Source organism: Anopheles coluzzii, chromosome 3 (genome assembly GCF_943734685.1).
Source record: "Anopheles coluzzii chromosome 3, AcolN3, whole genome shotgun sequence".
In the NCBI taxonomy this organism is placed as follows: Eukaryota; Metazoa; Arthropoda; class Insecta; order Diptera; family Culicidae; genus Anopheles; species Anopheles coluzzii.
The window spans coordinates 65,625,845-65,646,097 of record NC_064671.1 but is presented as its reverse complement, the minus strand read 5'-3'; the positions used below and the strand labels follow the sequence as shown (position 1 = coordinate 65,646,097).

The following is a 20,253-nucleotide window of genomic DNA, read 5'->3' as shown; positions in this document are numbered from 1 at the left end:
TGGACATATGAAGTTGCTGAAATAACAAAAAATATAATACTTATTGTGTGGATAGGAATTAATGATGCCCAACTAAGCTTATTTTAGATTAGCCAATGGAAGGCAATATCTTCTATGCGAGAATAAATTATTGGATTGCTCATGAATCATAAAAAGTTCACACTTGTTCAACGAAGGATTAAATCATGTGTACGATTTATATCTAGCCTTAGAATCTCTACACCTACGATGGCATCTGTTTATTCCAACGATCGACGTCCAACGCTGTCGCGTGTATTTCTACAAATCAAAATAAAAATCCTCCGGTTGAGTTCCATTAGCATATCGAAACATTGTGCAATACTGTCCACAGCTAAACAAACTCTTTGTCTAAGCCGGGTTTCGAAACAGCAAATCCCACAACATTCTCCCGGGATACTCTCTACCGCTCTCCGTAGCCGAAAGGCCCTAACAGTTCACGATTAAAATTCCACCAGCTCGCTCACGCATGGGCAGCCACTAACTCCATTTCCAATAAATTCCCAACCACCGGGCGAAAGGCGAAGCATCGAGCGATACTGATTTACGAATCGCTTGCAAGCACAGCGGCCTGAAAACTGATCAATCCGGCCTACGCGCTTGTATTGTGCGTGTGCGCGCGAGTTGTGGTACGGGCAAGTACAATTTACAAATCGGCTTATCGGTGGGCCCCCTTCCCTTTCCCTGGTGTGCGAGCAAACCACTGCGAGATTGTAAAACGGCTTAGAATTTTTCGCTTCATTTGCACGCTGCATACGCTCTGGACATTCGGAAATCCCGGGTACGGGTAGGCCCCGGCAGACTGTCCTAATTCTTCGATGCCCAAGCAGTAGCACTAAAACTATGGCCGTGATATATTCCGTGATATCTACGGAGGGTGGATCGAAATAATGAAAATTTCCACTCGATTTCCAACACGCCTCACGTGTTTGGATCGGTGTCGGTGTAGACTAGAAGGGAAGGCGGTTCACAACACAATAGCCTCCCCATTAAATGTGGAAACTAAGTTTAGCTCCAAATTTCACCCTGGACATGATACGACCCAGCGTGGACCCGAAATTCTGACCCGGCCTGATGTTTTCATTTACCCATGTCCATCAGACGTGTCCTCCCGTCCCTCGTTATGGAGGGGGACTATGCGATGGAGTGGGAGTGTTTATGAGTTGGTGAGTTGTGAACACAAAAGCCACGCCACGACACTCGGAACATCGTTTTGCGCGACGAAGCAGTGGCACCAGGAATGAAGCGCATATTGTGTATAACCCGTGGTGAGGGCACAATATTCTAATAAACAATCACTACGCCTTTCGCCTATCTCACCTCACTCAAGTGCTGGTGGTCAGAATTGTGTTGTTTGGGGCTTTTACGTTGGCTTGGGCCCGATTTTGATCCAATTCCATGCTTCTGGTGTGCGCTGTGGGAAAAACAAAATTGTTAGGTGCTGGGAGGGGAGCCAATGTTAGGACACAACGTGCAATGGGTATATTTTAGCGAGCGAGTAGACATTTCAGAGCACCGGCAATTGAATTTCGATAGCGCATAACGCTCCGACAGCGTCCAGCAGGAACAGGAACTCCGCCAGACACAACGCACATACACACGCATAATCCCATTTACTTGTACAGCACAAAACGGGTGGAAAATGTAATTTCCACAACATTTTCAAAGCAGATCTTATTACGCAGCTCCGAGCTCCGATGTGCCGAGAGTGCCTCCGAGCTCCGAGGGACGGGATTTTATTGGAAAGCATGGTGAAAAATGCGTTCACTTTTCCCGGGGGGCTAAAATGCTGCAGGACTTTTGGGGTTGTAAAACCACTCTCGGCTCTGATGAGGAACCGGTTTGATTGCATTTGCTGCGCCAATTTTGCTTGCACCGCTATGTAGCGAGCGTCACCGGTTGATAGGTTCCGAAGAAAGGGCGCAATTGCTGCGTAAATCCGTCCGAATAATGAAGCAAGCCTCCCGCCAACGTTCCCGCTGATACGATTACACGCGTGAGAACCGATTCCCAGCAGCTCTGGGATGGTGCATATAATTGAGGATGCGGTTTGAGGATTCAATTGCATTCAAATGAAAGAGCGGGAAGGGCGGGATTTGCAGGAAACGTGGTTTTAATAAACATTATCTTTTCATGTAAACTATTGGGTGCAGTTTTTTCAATGAAATCATCATACCGAATGGTAATGGATTTGCATGAACGTAATTTGATGTTACAAATGCACTGCACGTTGGATGCACAATTTCTGTGTTAAAGACCATTAAAAAGTTGCCTTTAGAATAGGATTGATTGATAGAAACATGTCTACCTAAAATTAAAAAAAACGGCGGAAAATAATGAAATGCAGTTTCTGCTACACACGGAACATGATGATGAATTTACGTGTAGCAAATATTATTAATGAGTTTTTGCGAACAATCCTACTGGTAAATAGTTAACGATTCGACAGTAGTTAACTAACGGGTATGCATATTTCGATAGACTACTGTTTCCATAAAATGAAAACATTGATAAATATATTTGTTCCTCCTAAAACAAAATTCACACAATTCAAGTATTAGCAAATTTTAGATATCGATTTTTTACAAATTGGTAGGAGGTTTAAAAATGAAGTATAAACTGGATTACGTAAATTAGTACACAGGTTGAATTAAAAATTTAAAAAATGTGATCATGAACTCAGCTAGATCAATTGTATCAAATGGATGGCCAAGTTCGAGATGTGAACGAATTATCATTCGTTTGTAAGTTCCATCAAATGTGTCTCTAGTTCAAATAAGTTCATATATACTGTATTGTTTTTTGAAGCTCAAATAATGTGTGATATTAGCTTAAATTATTCTAAAAAAATGTTTTAAAATGTAATGAAACTTACTTAATACCTTATATCTTACACAAAAAAATAGAAAAGGAAATGAGTGGTATCTTTATTTGAGAACAGTTGGCCATATGCAAGATAGAATGTTAGATTATAAGCTTAGAATCAACCAACTGATTAAAAGAGGCGAATGAGGCCAACTGGCTAAAAGTGTCTAACAAAAATGCAAGATGGTGGAACGCAACTGTCAACCGAGTATGAAAAGTGCAACCCGGAAGAAGCATATAGTTTAACGTTATTTATGGACAGAATGACATTTCAGCTTTCTAACTTAAATCATTGTTGGTAGGCCTGGTTGTTTGTTGAGTGGCTGGATAGACTTTCTTAGAACTAGCCTGGTGTGTATTTAATGTTTATTGCACAGTTTAGAAATTAGTCTGTCTTCTGTCGCTTGACTTTTGCCTCGATGGCGTTTTTTGTTCAACAGCTGATTTATGTTGAAACCGTTTGACGCTGCTTAACGACTTTAGCCGAACTTATTCCTAATTGGCCTTAAAATCGCTAGTATAGTTGTCTCATATTGAGTGTGCTTTCGTCCTTCTCTATTCGATCGTGGCGCCATCTAAAGTGTTAACGTCTATTTATTCGAGCTGTTTTAATGGAAGATCATATTTATAAATTTATTTATAGATTTACAAATGCCCTTTTTCGGGAATTAAAAAAATACACTTTAATTTATCTCTGTGCAAAACAAATTTATTTTAAATCTACAGTGAAAAAATTCCAATAGGCGAATGAGTCCCACTCATAGCATAGCGCAACCCATTCCTGCCCGCACGGACCCGTGGTGCAACAAAAAGAACACACATAAATGAACATAAAATTGCCACAACGGGATGGGATTGGCGTCCCAGGATCGGTTTATAAATTAATTCCCATCGATCAACCGATGCGTTCGATGGGGGTTTTTCTCTCGTTTGGTGTTGTTGTAGTTTTTTTGTTCTCCCTGCCAGTGCTTTCTGTTCACTGCCTCGTTATCCCCCACTGCCTGAATGGTGTGTGTTTGTGTGTGTCGATTCATTATGCCACACGCTACACGCTTTATGACATACGCACATATTTACCTTGTTCGCGGTACCGCTTCGTGGCTGCGCATTATTTTCCCAGCCATAATGTTTCGCAACTATTTCCACGCGCCCTCCCCGCTGCCTGTTCGACAAAAGGCGCACAAGAGTCAGCCAGGAGACCAGCACAATAATACCCACGACCTGCGTTGTGTTGGTTTAACTCGCAAGGAATGAAATGATATTCTCATAAATTTTATTTGCTGTGGCTTGTAATTTGAGCGCTCCAGTGGGGGTGGAGTGGGTTTGGGTTCGAGCTTTATTGTGCTCGCGATGGCCTGGAATGCGTTTCGTGGGGTGCAGAACACAGAAATGAAAATTACAAACAAAGCCAACGCCAACGTACGGTAAATCGAACAATTGAACCATTTACATTCACTTACGGTGCACTCCGAGGGCTACCGCGAACACGTTCGTGTGGGCTTTAATATGCATTAAATGTTGCACGCGTTAGCGTTGCGTTGTGAATTAATTTGTGAAATAGTATTTAATTTGTACAATCAAACGTTAGCATTTTGAACTGCTAGTAAGTGTGGTTTTTTGTTAGCAACGAAACTATGATTTCCTGCACATGAAACTTCCGTTTTTCCACGTTGCCGGAATCTTACCGAAACACTAAATCATTGACGTCTGGCAAAGACGGCGACTGCTATCTACAGCCCGCCCATCCGGAAGTGGATAACATGTACCGATCGTTCTCATGACACACCAACCCTCACACACACGCTGGTAGTACAAGGACCTATCGTCAAATCTCCAGCCCTCCTTACCAGAGGGAACAAAAAAGTAGGAACAAAATATTCTCGCCAAGCTCGACAGGATGGACTCGGACAGACACGGACATCCATGTCCATCATTTGTCTCCATCTCCGTCTGTGAAAAGCTACAACACTGCCAGCCTCACAAGTTCGGTTTTTCCAGGTTCAGTTCCATGGCGGACTATATTTCATAGACAACTGGCAGCGCAGGGTGTCAGTTCCGCCCGGTGCAAAGCTGGGACGCCCGGTTTTGTGTTGGACAGGGTGTACCACCTCCGTCCGGCTTGATGGGTGCCACTACACGTATTGGGTGGTGTCCGTTGTTGGACTTTTATTTGGTCAGCCGTATATCTTTTTGTGGAGTAGGGAAGCGGGAGTGAGAGTCATTTTTAGGAGGAAGATCTTTATCCCTTGTAAAGACTATCATTTGGAAATTGTATTAGCAAAGATGTCTAGGACATTGATTCTCATTTGTTTAGCTATTATTTTAAACAGTGAATCACTGGTGCAAGCTGGTGTCATTTGATTGACGTCCAAAATACTCCACAGAGATTTTACCAGACAAGCAAACTCCAAAACTCTGCAGATACCCTAAAGGCCGGGCTACATTGATCGTACTCTCTGGTGTAATTTTGATTTTCACTAGCGCATCTGGCGGCGGCTGACCGAAGCATTTTGCCAAACAATTTGGGACTGCTCCAGAAAATACGTTATTTTTCCTTGTTTTTTACTTCAACTGGACTGAAAAAGCTTTGTAATTGATAGATAAATATGTTGTGCAAGTATTCCAGTCGTTTTCGCATCGAAAAACGGTTAAAAAACTACTTAAATTTGAGATCCGGCACGACCCTTCCCCCGACGACCAAAAAAAGCTTCCACCAGCCGCCGCCAGATGCGCTAGTGAAAATCAAAATTACACCAGAGAGTACGATCAATGTAGCCCGGCCTTAACGTTTTTGCGTACAAAGCTTCGTTTCGAGACATTCAGATATATTGTGCACTGAATAATAGTGAGTGAGTCGAATCATGCTAGTAAATGTATTGATTCTATTCCTGACTAGTCTGCCTCATTGTTTTGTGATTGTGATTGTCCTCTGTGTTGGTCACAGGTTGGCACGAAGAGTATTTGAGTTGGATCGCGAGTTGAAAGAATCATTTCATTAGAATCATGCAGTATTGAATCCGTACTTTCCCTTGCATCTAACTCTTAATTAAACTCAAAGCTCTTTATTAACTCACCTCTAAGAGTTAAATTAATCTTTTCATTAGTTACTGTTTAATTTATGATTTATTCGTTTATAAGCCTTAATCATACTGGTTCATGAATTAGAATGCAAAATGAATGGATAGCAGCGCAAGCAGTGAATCTTTTTAATTCGTTATGAGTGAGTCGATTGAAGACGCAAAGAGTGAATGAGTTGTGTTCTAAAAGAGTAAGTTGTTAGTCAACACAGAGAGTGAATGAGCTCTATGCAGCTAAAATGGAGTCTCTGTTCGGTGCAGCGAGCAATTAAATGAGCTGAATGAAAGATAAAAAAGCTAATCACTACTGGTGCATAAAGTATTCAAATCAATCAATTCATCTTAAAGATAGTCGAGGCAAGTAGTGAGTTATACCACACAAGAGTGAGTGAGCTTATTGCAGCTTGTGCGTTACTTGCAGTTCAATAACTAGAATCATTATACTGTACATTATGTGGTTGTTAATTTCAAAAGACTTTAGATTCACATCTCTTCAACGACTGATTTACTGTGATTCAACTCACTAAAACGAGGCAATAATCGAAAAGAATATCGAAAATGATTCCATATTGAGTGAATTTCGCTTTCTCACTCGTGTATTTCACCAATCTAAGTACACGTACAATAAGTTTCGTCTAATTCTGCGACTGTTACATGCGAGTTTAGCTGTTTCTCATCTTGTGAGCTATGAAAACAACAACATCCACTAACGCCAAACAACAAATTACATTCTGCTTCTTCCTGGACTCTATCCATTTTAATAATTTCACCAGCAAAACTCATAAATTTACCAACTGTCTGTGTCCACTCGCCTGTCACACGGTGCTACATGCCCGGCGGATATAGGGAAAACTTCCCTACCCGGTCACAACAATGTACCGGACACGGCCAACAACATGCGGCCCCCACACCTACCGAGTTTCTTCCAAGCTAATTCCGACCACTCCATCCAACTTCGAAAAGCGATATAAATAATGTTCTTGGAAACTAATTTCTTTCTTCCAATGCGGCCTTCTCCCCGTCACTGTATCAGAGCTCTTCATCAGTGCGACATCTTTCGATGTCCGGCAGGCATTCTGGGAGTGTGCGAGGGCGAAGATAACAAGCAGCCCTACGCAAGAGGAAGGTAAAAGGAGGGCAGCAGCAGCAGCAGCAAAACTTCAGATCATTCGACTTGATGGAGGCAAAATTGGGTCGACAATCCTTCGTTCAATCGGAGACATCTACGGCCATCTCTACCGCTTTTCGCATTCCAGGGCTAGAATGTAGCGTTATTTGTTTCGTGTTGTGTATCTGACCCGAAAATGTTGCTAGCTAGCGCCCCCGCCTCGACCGGACTTTGAGGGTGGACTTAGGATATGAGTGATTAATGAGAATCTAGATTATCGCACCAGGAGAGTACATATTTTACGGCCGATTGCTTCGTCCTTCACCAGGAACGCCCTGTGCACGTTAGTGCATCCGGTATCGGACATAGTGTGGGATGAATAGGACCCTCCCACAAGGTGTGTGTGTGTGTGGGAGATCTTTGTGACAGTATCCTCAAACCAACCGGGGACTGGATTTACTCGTTACATCGCCTCCAGGACCGAGAATAGGGTCGTTTCGAAGAGGTTTTTATTTAAATATCATAATTTAAGCCATCATAATCATTTTGACTTTGGGCCACTCTCCGAAGCGGTTCTTTCCGTTGTCATCGCAAAAGAGGTAGACTTCTCCAGTTACCAGGAAAATTTATGATGACATGGTTGGGCCAGCTACTCCGTGTGTGTGTGCGTGATTGCCTTCGGAATAATTTGGTGTTTGCAGTTGAGCCTTCATTATCTGTAGGGCCCGCTTCAAGCTGATGGGATTTGTGCGTCAAATGCATGTGTGCGTGTGTATGTGTATATGTGTCTAGGCTCTCCCATTGCGTCTAGAGTGGGCGTGCGGCGTTACCGCAAAAGCTCTTCGGGCATAATTAATTACCGTAATTATAACACGGCGCCTTTCGACGGCGCCGGCATGTTGTGTGGCGATGAAAGGGTTAAGCCATAAACCAATGCAATGCTTCTCTCTTCCACGAACATGCCCATCCCTCATGTTCCGGGAACTGGACCGGTGATAAGACGCTGCTTTGTCGCGGTGTGCATAAGCCACCTCACCGCCGGCAATACAACGCTAAAGCAAATGCTTTCTTTAGTGTTTTCCGCACAATAAGGATATTAATGCAAACAATCTCGCTTGCTGGAATTTCTCGCACCGCTTGTCGGTAATTAATTTCCTCAGTCCTGAACACTAAGGAAAGGGAAGCACAACGCCACCAGGCAGCGCGGGGAGTTCCGCATTGTTTGGGCCGTATCGCTTTGAAATTAACTTCAATTGAAATTCAATTCCGGTGCTGTTGGCAGTAAAATGTTGCTGCTGCGTTTTGTAATCTATCAAACTATGATGGTGATGCTCGGAGAACGTGGGCTTTAACGTTTTTGCTAATGTTGTCGTTATTTCTATTGGGGTGCAAACAAACACGAGGCTAAAAACAAAGCTCCCCGCTTTGCAAAACGAAAAGGTTCGCGGGAGCAGAAAGAGTGGGTGCGAATGGCGATCGTTAAACTTTACAGCACCCACTCAACTGCCGGTTACTTCTAATTTTCATGGCACCGGGTGAAATGGAGCAAAAACTGGAGAGAGAGATATAGGCAATCCCCCCTCGGTTTTACTGCCCCGCAGCCGATTGTACGGAATTACTGAGCGATGGATTACATACCAGCAACGAAAACACCTTTACGATAAAATTTTACGATTGCACTACTACTGCCCGGGCACACCGTTTTACCACCACCAACCACCAGGTTGTCCAGGGATCTAACGGAACTCTGTCTGTGAGAAAACTTGAAGCATCAGTGCAGCCGATGAGAGAAGGTGCAAACCAAAAAAAAAGGAACCTTATCAAATGCAATCATTTCTTCCGACTTTAACTATTTCCGGCTTTTTATTGCAATGACCATATCGTAAAACAGCTTGTTCGTACACCGTTGGGCACATATAATCATTCGATGTTTCGAGCGCATCCTCGCTCCCGTTTCTATAAGCGAACCACGAAAACTGAAAGCACTCTGCCCCTGGGGCGAAGCTGTGGACGAACTTTATCTCTTAATCTCGATGTATCTTGGTTCTTCTCTGTGTGTGTGGATGTAGTTTTTTTTTCTTTCATTTTGCTGATGTGCAAAGAACAACAGAAGCAAAAAAGAATGATCCGGAAAGCGCTCGAGGGCTTACCGTCTTTGCAGCCATAAAAGGCTCAAGACATCCGCACACGCTGCTGATGCTGCGGCCCTTCGAAACCGAGCTCGGTTAAAAATCCATTTCAGTGGCCAGAGGGATGAAGTGTCGGATGTGCATGGCGGCAGTGCATGTGGGGTGGTATTAAACTTTTCCTATTTGTTCCCATACATGCCCGCCGGAACAGCTCGATACACTCGAACTCTCCGAGTCGATTGGGAGAACCCAAAACCCCTAATGCCAGTTTCTTCTTTAGCCAGAATTCAGGAGGCTATATCCACCCTCTTCTTCCAATGCTCTTGCAAGTGGTCAAACGTATGAAAGTTTTTCGTATCAATTTTGGGCAATTTTAAACTGAACCTCATAAGAGTGCAGGAAGCTTTTAAGGCACTCGGGAGAGGGGGCACCTCTTATGCGAGTTTAAGATCCTCATTGCAATGCATCGATATTAAATAGCTTGTTCGTTTGTCCGCACTGTTGGGCCCGGTTGCAGTTTGCATGGCTCTGGTGGGTACTTCTGGACAAAGAGTTGGCGGGAAACTGGACAGGCGCGTAGTTAAATTGAGAAAATGATCCCATTTGTGGAGTCTGGATCAGCTTCGTTGGGTTTTTAGCGGCTGCCGTAAAGTCTTGCCCGATATGAAGTTTGAAAAGCATGTACAGATGTCGGAAGCAGAAGAAGTTTCGGCCAAGGAATGGTACGCCAAGGAAGGAAGTTGATGTTTCTTTTTACGATTGAAGTGAGGGTTTATATGTTTTGCGTGTGTTTGTGTGTGGCCTAGCTTGAATTTTTAAATTATATTTGAAGTGTTTTCTTGATTTGTTAAAATATGCTGGAAACTATTTTTTTGCTTTTGGATCAAACAAAACTATGCCTGTTTAGTACTAACTGCTGCAAGACAGGACACGTTCGAATCTTACAACAATCGCGTTAACCTGCAGAAAGCTCGTCAACTTGATATACAGACGAACTACAGTATTCCTTCGAATTACGGACACTTAAGACATTTTTGACATGCAATATGTTCTTCCTAATTCATAATTAATCGGTCATACCTCTGCCATAAGTCACGTAACATAACTCACTTAAAGTTTCATTCTCTACTTGACGTATCGTCCTACGCGAACATGCCGGCCAATACAGGCTTTCGAGTCTAAATTCGCAGCCACGCAGTCGGATAGTCAATCGTAAATATCAATGACATGCATGTTATTGAAGCGTTCGAGTTAACGAATGTGCTACGGGTCCGCCACTTTAACTGAAGCAAACATTCTAAATTTTATTTAAAAAAAATTGCGAAATAATTATACTCGAAACATTATAAAAAAATAAATTTCAACAATATCTTGATTTATATTTCGGACAGTTTTGAGCTCATGTTTCAAATCACGGATGTTTTGATTCACGTTCCGGACAACCTCAAAATTTCGTTTAATAATCTTCAGTCAATTTTGAGTGTCGGTGTCTTCTTAGACAGACAGTACGACGGTCTGACTGGCAACTGGGTTTAGGTGCTTACAAATAAAAAAAAAAGAACAAAAAATCTTGCTTCGAATTCCGGACAGAATTAATTTAGTGTTACAGTTAAAATCAGAGCATAACATGATGCAATAATGTTTTTGTTTTTATGATGATAACTACCTCTACAATGGATTCTGATGTACAGTCTTTCCCCGAGTTACGTGAATAATGCGTTCCAGGGACATTCGCGTAACTCGGATTTCACGTTTTTCAGCCATATATGATATGATTTCAGAATGATAGAAAGTTATTTGTGATTAAACTTAATTAAGCAATGTTTATTATTTCTTATTTAATGCAATTCGTGTAGAAAATTCGGGGTTTTTCTGTTAATTTAGCGATTTAAAGATTTTAGCAGTAGTATACTCATGCATTCGTGTAATCGACTGATTAGGTGTAAATTTGTAATAGTATTGGTGATAGCTTAGCATAAAGTTAGGATTAAGTATAGGTTGAGTGAATAAAGCAGAGTGAACTTGGAAGTCAACGGTGTCGTTAATTTATTTTCAATTTGGTCATTGAATTATCGGTGGGGAACCGACCGAAATTATTTTTATCGTGACATCAAGGCGTACTAGGGGACACGCACCTTTTTAATTGAGAATAGAACATTATGGCAACCTTGTAAAATCCAAAATCGGCCAGCAATTGGACATGAAGAAACTCAATAAAAACATGATGAATGTCTGGAGCTTGAAGCTGTCCGTAATTTTAATCAAACCGGTAATTAGTTACCTCGTTAGTCTTCTTCTTCTTCTTTGGCACAACAACCGTTGTCGGTCAAGGCCTGCCTGTACCCCCACTGGTGAAGTGAGCTTGGCTTTCTTTGACTTATTGTTACCATAGCAGGATAGTCAGTCCTACGTATGGGGGCACGGTCTATTCGGGGTTTGAACCCATGACGTGCGTGTTGTTAAGTCGTACGAGATGACGACTGTACCACCAGACCTCGTTAGTACCTGGTAACAAAAAATATTGCTAGTCAAGGGTGCACATTGAAATATATCCTTTCAAAGCCATGACTAAACTTATTTAATCCTCTGCTATTGCTATCGTTCATCCTTTAGCTTTTCTAAGGCTTTACAGCTCTAAAGAATATGTAGATTAGGCCTGTGTAGATATGACCGAAAAAAATAATGTAAAAACTCCTTTAACACGTTAATTTTAACAAAATGCAGTCATGTCTCGTTTTCTTGTTCACAAGTTCAAAGCGCTCCGAGTTCAAACGTACCGATAAACTTTAACTGATTTGCTTTTAAAAATCTATTGAAATCTCGCCAATAATCCCTGTCGAGACAGCAAAAACAGAACTGCATCATGTCACGTTCATGCGATAATGTTCTCCACCGTCCCTGCTGACACCGGTGAGAACGATGCATTTACCAAACAAACAATCGATTAAATCGATACTTTTAAACAGATTTATCCTTCCTAGCAGCTGCCTTATCCTTCCGGTTGCAGCGCATCGAAAGCTGTGCGAATGAAAAACACATACACAACTGCCGTAAGAAGAACGCTCCCAAGCGCAACCGTCCCCGCGTACAACCGATCCTCGCAAACACTGCACTTAAGCTTCTCTCGGTACGTTCTTGGCTGCTGGAATGATGCTCCCCCGATAAGGCTAACGCAAACAAATCGTCTTCACCCGAAGAAGTATCAGAAGCCCGGCCTGATCCTTGGCCAATCACAAAGAAATGCAGTACATTCTTCAACTACCGGAGTGATGTGTACCGTAGCATGTTGTTGCCTTTTCAGGGCCCCTCCTAAGCCCGGCCAATAAACGCACACACGTGTTCCTCGTGTGTGTATGTGCTGTTTAGCCCTTTCCGCCTGTGCCGCCATACCAGCAGCCATTCCTTTGCCAGGTTTTATATTCAAAAGCAATTTTACGCCAGAGTAGTCTGTAAATATTTATGCATAATAATCTTTCCCCCATTCGTCGTGCTTCTGTGGGGAGAGCGCATTGGCGTCCGCAACACAGGACGGACAGGCATGCACACACAAACACATACACATGCGCAAGCAACAGTGGTGTTGTAACTAATTTGAATGTACAAGTGCCGATGATGTTCTGCCATTTTTGCTACCCCATTCTGTGGAACGAAGCGGTGGTGCAGCAAGGGAAAGCGTTCATTCACCGCTCGCCTGGTGAGCGTTTCCAGGAATGCTTCGACATGATTTGAGGCAAGGGCCTCGGGATCCATTCTGTCAGTGTAACGCGTCCTACCGGTGCCAGTTCATCAGCCAGTGTCCGGAGGAGAGGATGTTGTTTGGGGTAAAAATTATCCTACGAAAGAGTTTTCCCACCCTCGTCGGCAGGCACTGGCAGGCCGTGTTGCCTTCTTCTTAGAGCCTCAAGCAGGCTCCCGTTTGGATCCTGGGTTTTGTCCTGTGTTTTGCTTTCCAACGGCGCTTCACCGCTTCCCAAAAAGGTGGACACTCTCACTGGAGACAACGTATGCACATAATCTAACAGTTGAATGGAGCTTCTCCTCACACACACCACTCTATCTCTCTTGCTCTCTCGCTCTCTTTGTCACATGTTATTTGCAGCTCCATTCTGTCCGGACTCTGGTGCACATCCCAGGCACTCTTTTCTGCATCATCCTTGCAAGCAGAAACACCAGCTGCAGCCAGCGCCCGACTCCAGTGGGTGAATAATTTATGACAAGTGGGTTCTTCTCTTCGCCCGCTGTTCGTCCCATTTTCCGATCGGCCCGGTACGGCAGGGCAAAATGCAATCGTTTAGTAAGTTTGTAGGCTATTTTTCCAACCCCCTTTGCGGTGACTGTGCCTCCCCTTGGGAGGACTGCATTTTTGCGAAACCGGGAACGGGTGTTCTGCCGCATCGGTTACATGCTTAATTGGGTCAGCCCATTGTCATATGTTTCAATCATCCCTAGGGAGTGGAAACAACCCTTTCTTCGTCGCTTGCTACATCCACCACCGGAGGATACATTCTTCATCTTTTCTGCACGAGGCGATGGCTCACACACACACATGCAGCCGGAACACATCGAGTCCGGGGTGGTGTTTTGCAATGAAAAATCAAAACCCCCCCGACCCTCGTTCAGCTGGCTGTGGTTTCCTGGTGAGGCAGTTTGTCGGTGAAAAATTAAACAATTAACGCAACCACAAAACCACTTTCGCACACACACACACACAGCCGTACAAGAACATGGTCACACTTTTATCACTGCGACAAGGCAGGCACAATCCTTTCCCCGCCTCGAATGATAAATGTACCAGCTGTCGGGCAGGATGCGTTGTTTTATCGGTTTTACTTGCAACCACGTTGCAATAATGAGGGTGGAGGGGGGTGGCACGCTCATAAATAAGGCAAGTAAAGGCTCATAAAGTGCAGTAAATTTATGTTGCGGGTGGTTGGGTTAACGGAGTCGTATGCAACGAGTTGAAGGATGAAAAAAGCTGCAGTAAGCCGCTTTGTTGAAGGTACAAACATAAACTCAAAATTACGCTTATTACTGTTAACATCTTGGAAGCGCCTAAATGTATGCATATTGCATTAGAAGGCCATCTATTACAATGTCTATTAAAGTGACTGACACAACATTGAATGATTTTTTAAAGCAAACACATATTTAGAAGGCCCTGTTTATATTCTTCTTCTACTTTGCGGGACGTTCTAAGCGGACAAGCCGGCCTACATAGGTTTACATAGGTCACACAGGCTTACATAGGCCTTCATCGGTCAGGCCTTGCTACGGGGTGGCAGTCCATTCTAGACTTGAACGCACGAAGGGCACGTTGTTAATTTAGTTCCTCTTTTACCCAAACAACATTGAGTAATATTCAAAGAAAAAAACCTTTCATGTGAATATACATCTGCAAGGTTTGTTAGGCGCCTAAATGTATGTAATTTTGTTTACAAAGACAATATATTACAGAATCGACGTTCAAACAATTTTAAGGTAAGGAAAATGCATACAAGGACTGCCTTGAAACAACCACATATTTCGAAGGTATTGTTTTGTGATGTGCGCCTAAAAGTATGCAATTGTATTTTAAAAGCCGTCTATGTAGCTAAACGTTGATTTCAATATAATTTATTTAAAATGTTTAAATTGGCTACGTATACAGAGTTTTCCAAGTTAGTTTCTAATGAAAACGTTGTTATTCACTACGTGAAAGATGTTAATTCACATGAATCTGATATTTAATTTCCATCATCATAATTTTTAATATCTTCAGCGTGATTTTCAACACATCTCAAGCATACATTAGGCATACATTTCGGCACTTACAACAAAGCAAGGGGCTTTAAATAAATTATTTCTTTAAATTAAACATATCAAACATAACCTACTGTTTTTTGTGATATGTTGAAAATCATGTGAAAGAACTGAAATTTCATTGTGAATCAAATACACTATTAGATAGTTGTTGAAAAATAGCTAGGAGGAGGTGAATAATTATGTGCACATTGACTTGGAAATCCCTGTAAATGACCTCACATTGACAAGCCCTTGCGTTTTAAACAGCCTAAATGTATACAATGTCTGATTTAAATCTGCCTTTCTTGTTCAATATTGATCTGAACAGCATTTGACAATAAATAATACTACATAAAACGCCTTCTTTAAAGAAATTATATATTTAAAGCCCCTTGCTTCATTGTAAGTGCCCAAATGTATGTCATTTCTCTTAAAGTGCATCCCATCTTCGTCACTCTCCGAAGTTATTTTTATGATTTTTTTTAATTTAAAATAAAGAGGTACAGCTATTTCAGAGTTCGCTAAAAATGTACCAAAAACCCTTTTAAATCAACATCTGCTTTTATTTAAGCGCCTAAATGTCTGCATCCTTTATACAGTGGAGCGCCGTTTATCCGGGCTTCTCGGGACTTGACATTGCCCGGATAAGCGAATAACACGAATAATGAGTCAAATGATATATTTTATCACCAATTCCTGGTTATGTTTTGGAAAGTTTTCTTATTTTTTGATAAAAATAACCCAGTTTTTACTAACTTCATGTTTTTCCAAGGAGAATATTTAAAATTTGCCATGCATTATAGTGTTTTTGTTATGACAATGTGCTCTTATAACCGCTTTTTCAAATATACTCCTCATAACGCAATGTCAAATTTGTATTGAACTGTCATTTCTCAACAGCACGGATAAACGGAAAGCCGGATAAAAGGTACCCGGATAAACGGCGCTCCACTGTAAATAATGTCTCTTATTTGTTTCAATATTGATCCCAAACGAAGTAGACGGTGATAGATGTTGTGATAAAAGTTTTCTTTGAATCAATAACGTATTTTAACATCTACACAATCTCCTTTTTAAACCTTTTGTGCTTAAAAGTGCATGAATCTATTATTCCTATCGTATTACCAAGACAGCTCTTTATTGCATGGGCTATGGGTTAAGTTGCAAGTGCAAATGCTTTAACCGAGGCACGATTTTCGCTCCAAACACAACATACTGACCCCAATGCTAGAAGAATATCGTAAACCCACAGCCACTGCAGCTTACAATCTCGTTGCGGTTTCGTCCAAGTATCGCTATCGACTAGAACAATGTAAATTCCTACCCGATTTTGCAAACCGAACTACATGTACGTGCTTCGGTTTCACTTCCCGGCAGATGTTCGAACAGTGTACAAAGCCAGACAAAGGTTAGTTTTTTTTTTCACTCACCTTGTAAGTCGTTTCCATTACCGGCAGCAGGAAGCATTATTAAAGATTCTTTGATTTCTGCTCTTCGACAAGCGTCTATCCTGTCCGATCAGGGTTTGTAAAATGATTTACTATTCCGAGCTGAACATACGCCCCTGCACCGACCGGCGTAATGAGCAATGCAAGACGCGGACCATACAGATGTCTGTCGGAAACGAACAATCTCCCCCACTCGGGCGATTGATGGCCAACTGTCCCACGTAGCAGCACCAAGAGATCGTCCCGGTAACGAGACAAACGGTTACCGCGCAAAAAACCGAAAGCAAAATCAATTTCCCTCCGGTCTATCTCCGATCCGAGGTTGAAACCGTCAATCCAGGTAAACGCTTCTCGACCCACATCCCAGATGGGTTGAGCCATGTGGGGCTGAAAGCAAACTCTATCCTTCATCGTCATCGTTTTGTCGATCGCTTAAGGAGCGGGAAAGCCGTTGCCCGATGTGACGCCCCGTTTGGCGTGTTGGTAGCATCCTGGCGGCGAAAGGCGGCAGAAAAAGATTCCAGATAATTGGCCAAGTATAACAACAAACCACCGTGTACCGCGTACGTACGACCACCGGGTTAACCGTTCCACGGCGAAGCCACTCGAGTAAACGTGTCATGTGCGCCGTGGTGGTGGTGCTGTGTCGAAAGATCGATTTCAGTGGCGTAGACGATTGCCGGCTGCCGGCTGCACCGAAAGCACTGCAAATCCTGCCTCATTACTAGCGATTTAAGTTCACCTCTTTCGTAGCAGCACGGGGGAGAGTTTGAAGGAGCAACTTCATCTTCTCGTGCAAAGTCAAACCAACAGCATCAGCTGCTACTGCTGGCGCGCGATGAAGATGGTGTCTTCGTAATTGGGTGTTTTCAGGTTCAAGCTGTGTGAGGAGCGTGTATGGATGTGCGCCATTGACACCATCCGTTGCTTTTCTACGGCAGCACACGACGGCTTTTCTCAATTGACACTTTTCTTCATTAGATTCATTGTTTTTCTTGCACTTTTGCTTGCCTTTCGTTGCAGGTGAGTGGTGCCGACGACACTGTTGCTGCTGCAGCTAAGCGTGAAGAGGCGAGTGAGATTCTTATCCTTTACCATCTGGCTTTTACAATGTCTTGCGCGTTTTGTGTGACCCAAAATTACTGATAAGAAAAGAGTGAAGCTTTAATTTAGCTAATGCTTGTTCCGTCCATCCCTAAAACAAGCCGATCGAAGCGGTATACCCCGTCCTGTACAGTAATCGATCTAAAATGTTGATAGCTTAACGCGTTTGTTCTACCGTAACAACCATCACAGCCACTTACAAACAGGCACACGAAATGTAATGTGTAACATGAATTATGGCTTTATAATTGACCACTTAAGCGCCGGACTTTGCACAGCGAAACAACGGGCCGGAAGCGATGCTTCAACACGAAGCATTCAGCCATTTTCATGGTGCAAAGTAAACGCACCACAAGGTACATATACAGTGGCTCGCGAAATAGATGGTACAGCTGCATTGTATTTGTTGTGTACTAGCTTCCGTACATCGAAACACTTTTTTGTCATTTTTAAAAGATTTTTACGAGATACATTATTCATTCATATCGACATGGTGGTCGATATCATATTTTTGTTTTTATTCTTTTAATTATTCTTCTTTTTTGCATTATGCTTCCTTTCATCTATTTTGAATTTCATCATTTTAAGGTCATATTAAACTCGAAACAAAATAACCACAAAATTATTTGATAAAACCTAGTTAAATCAATCTAAACGAAGTTTACGATTTGAAGCGATTTATTTCATACCTTTAACTTCTTAGTTCAAGTCCTACGTTGAACGTCTTCGCCAAATTTATCAAAAAAAATGGCTTATGGCAATGCGAATGGTTTTTCAGGAGTGGATTAAGCAGTGTGCAAACTAAGCGGCAGAGTGGGGCTCCGAGAAAAAGAACTCACTTCCCGCTCACAAGTAAATTGGCTTCGCAACCCTCAAATTCTATCGTACAGAATTCCTCATATAACTTCTCGCTCGATGCTTCAGAAAGGTTAATATTCGTGTCATCGCTTAGGGCATTCACTCGTATTAAATCGCCACTGGTTTATCTACAAGTGGAGGCAGTTACCGAATCAGAGTAGGTACTGTGTTGGTTACTGAGCCTGGTGAGTTGCGCGACTAAGATTGATACTGCATACAATGTTCAAACAGTTTTAGGACAGTTACATATAGGTTTATCATCAATTCCAGATCTGACCCTGGTCTGCATAGACACAGCAACTATTCAAAGTTCGCTATAGGACTGGCATCAGTTTTAGGAACGGTATGAGTTTAGGATGAGTTCCAGGATGAGTTCCAGAACCGATATAGATTGGATATCAGTTTCAGGACCGAAGCGGATTCGGGATTAGTTCCAGGTCTAGTATGAGGTCAATAATATCAGATCTAAAGTCGGCATGGGTGTGAAATCGGTTCCAGGACCTCCATGAGTGTAGCAGCCGTTTCATTTAATGTAATTCTCGGAGTCGAAAGGTGTCTTGAAACGGCTTTGTGTTGAACTGTATTCGGGCTTAATTAACTTTATTATCTACGAAATGAGGTCAAATAATGGAACAGGTAATAAAACTTCAACTAGAATTACCGAGAGAAACTAATGCTGTACAGCTGTACCATCAGTTCCGTACGCCACTGTAGTGTCATGCAAAACATGTTGCGAAATAGGCATTGGAGTGAGGGTTATAAAAAAAAACACTGAAAAAAATCCAAACCCCATTAGTGATGAGCCTTTTGCATGTTGATAATGGGTAAGGCAGAGTTATTTATTTCCAATTAAGTTTATTTCTTAACAACTCGTAAACGAATAACAATCCCAACTGGACCAACGTTCGCGTAAGAAAACAAAATCGTTACTTGAATTGTTTTGCAACTTGTCTGTTTTCTTGATTGTGCTTCGGCTGATGTGCTCGATCCCCTCATGGATCCTTATAACGTTGACCTTCGTCTTTGAATGAGGCAAGATCTGCTCTGTCGATGAGCTGTTGACATCACACGCCATGCTTCCAATTACGTCAAACTGACGGCCACTTCTCCCCGGCGGGCTCATAAACATCATCGTCGCCCATCGTGCATCGGAGTGGCCCTGTGTCACTCATTAAATCTAAGATTTCAGCCTCATTAAAGCGTTAACGTCTGCCAATAATGATTGTTTTCTTGTTTATGACTCCTTGGAAACACACCAACTAGGGCCACAGCCAGGGCCGGTGTCTTAGTGAAGGCGTTAGCAACGACTTGCGAGGTAGTACACACTATGAACGCTCGATTGCACCTGTCAAACGGTCCCCGCCATCGTCGGCAATATCCTTGTGGCTTGCAAATGAGGAAATTGGCATTTCAGTCCGGGGCGTACACCACTTCCGTTGTGCATGCAGGAATACCATTGCACGCATTCTGAAGACGACATCGAGGGCACACCATCTTGAAGAAGAGACTACCGCAGAAGGAGCACACACTAAGACGCTGTCGTACTGCAGACACACGGCACCATAGCACCCTAGAGACGAACGGAGTACAACAAGCAACGAACCCGGTGCCTGTGCCGGTAATGGTCCGGTTTTAGGGTCATGAGTTTCGGCGTCCCAAGGCAGCTCGGGGATGTCGCAACTGTTTCCCATTTTGCTAGGCAGCAGTTTTACCACACCAGACGACACACTCGACTATGCTGCGTGCGTTTCCCACCAACCGAATGGCGCACCACTCCAGCAATAGGTTGTCAATGGGGCGGTGATGGGCGCGGGCACAAGGGTGTGTTTTATTTTACGACACCATATCCTTAATTAATTTAGTTT

General features: G+C 42.7%; 1 protein-coding gene across 1 annotated transcript in view; it reads left to right on the top strand.

The window, feature by feature from the left end:
• Nucleotides 1–20,253, top strand: part of LOC120960171 (uncharacterized) — a 284,474-nt gene that overhangs the window by 57,928 nt on the left and 206,293 nt on the right. The window lies entirely within an intron of this gene.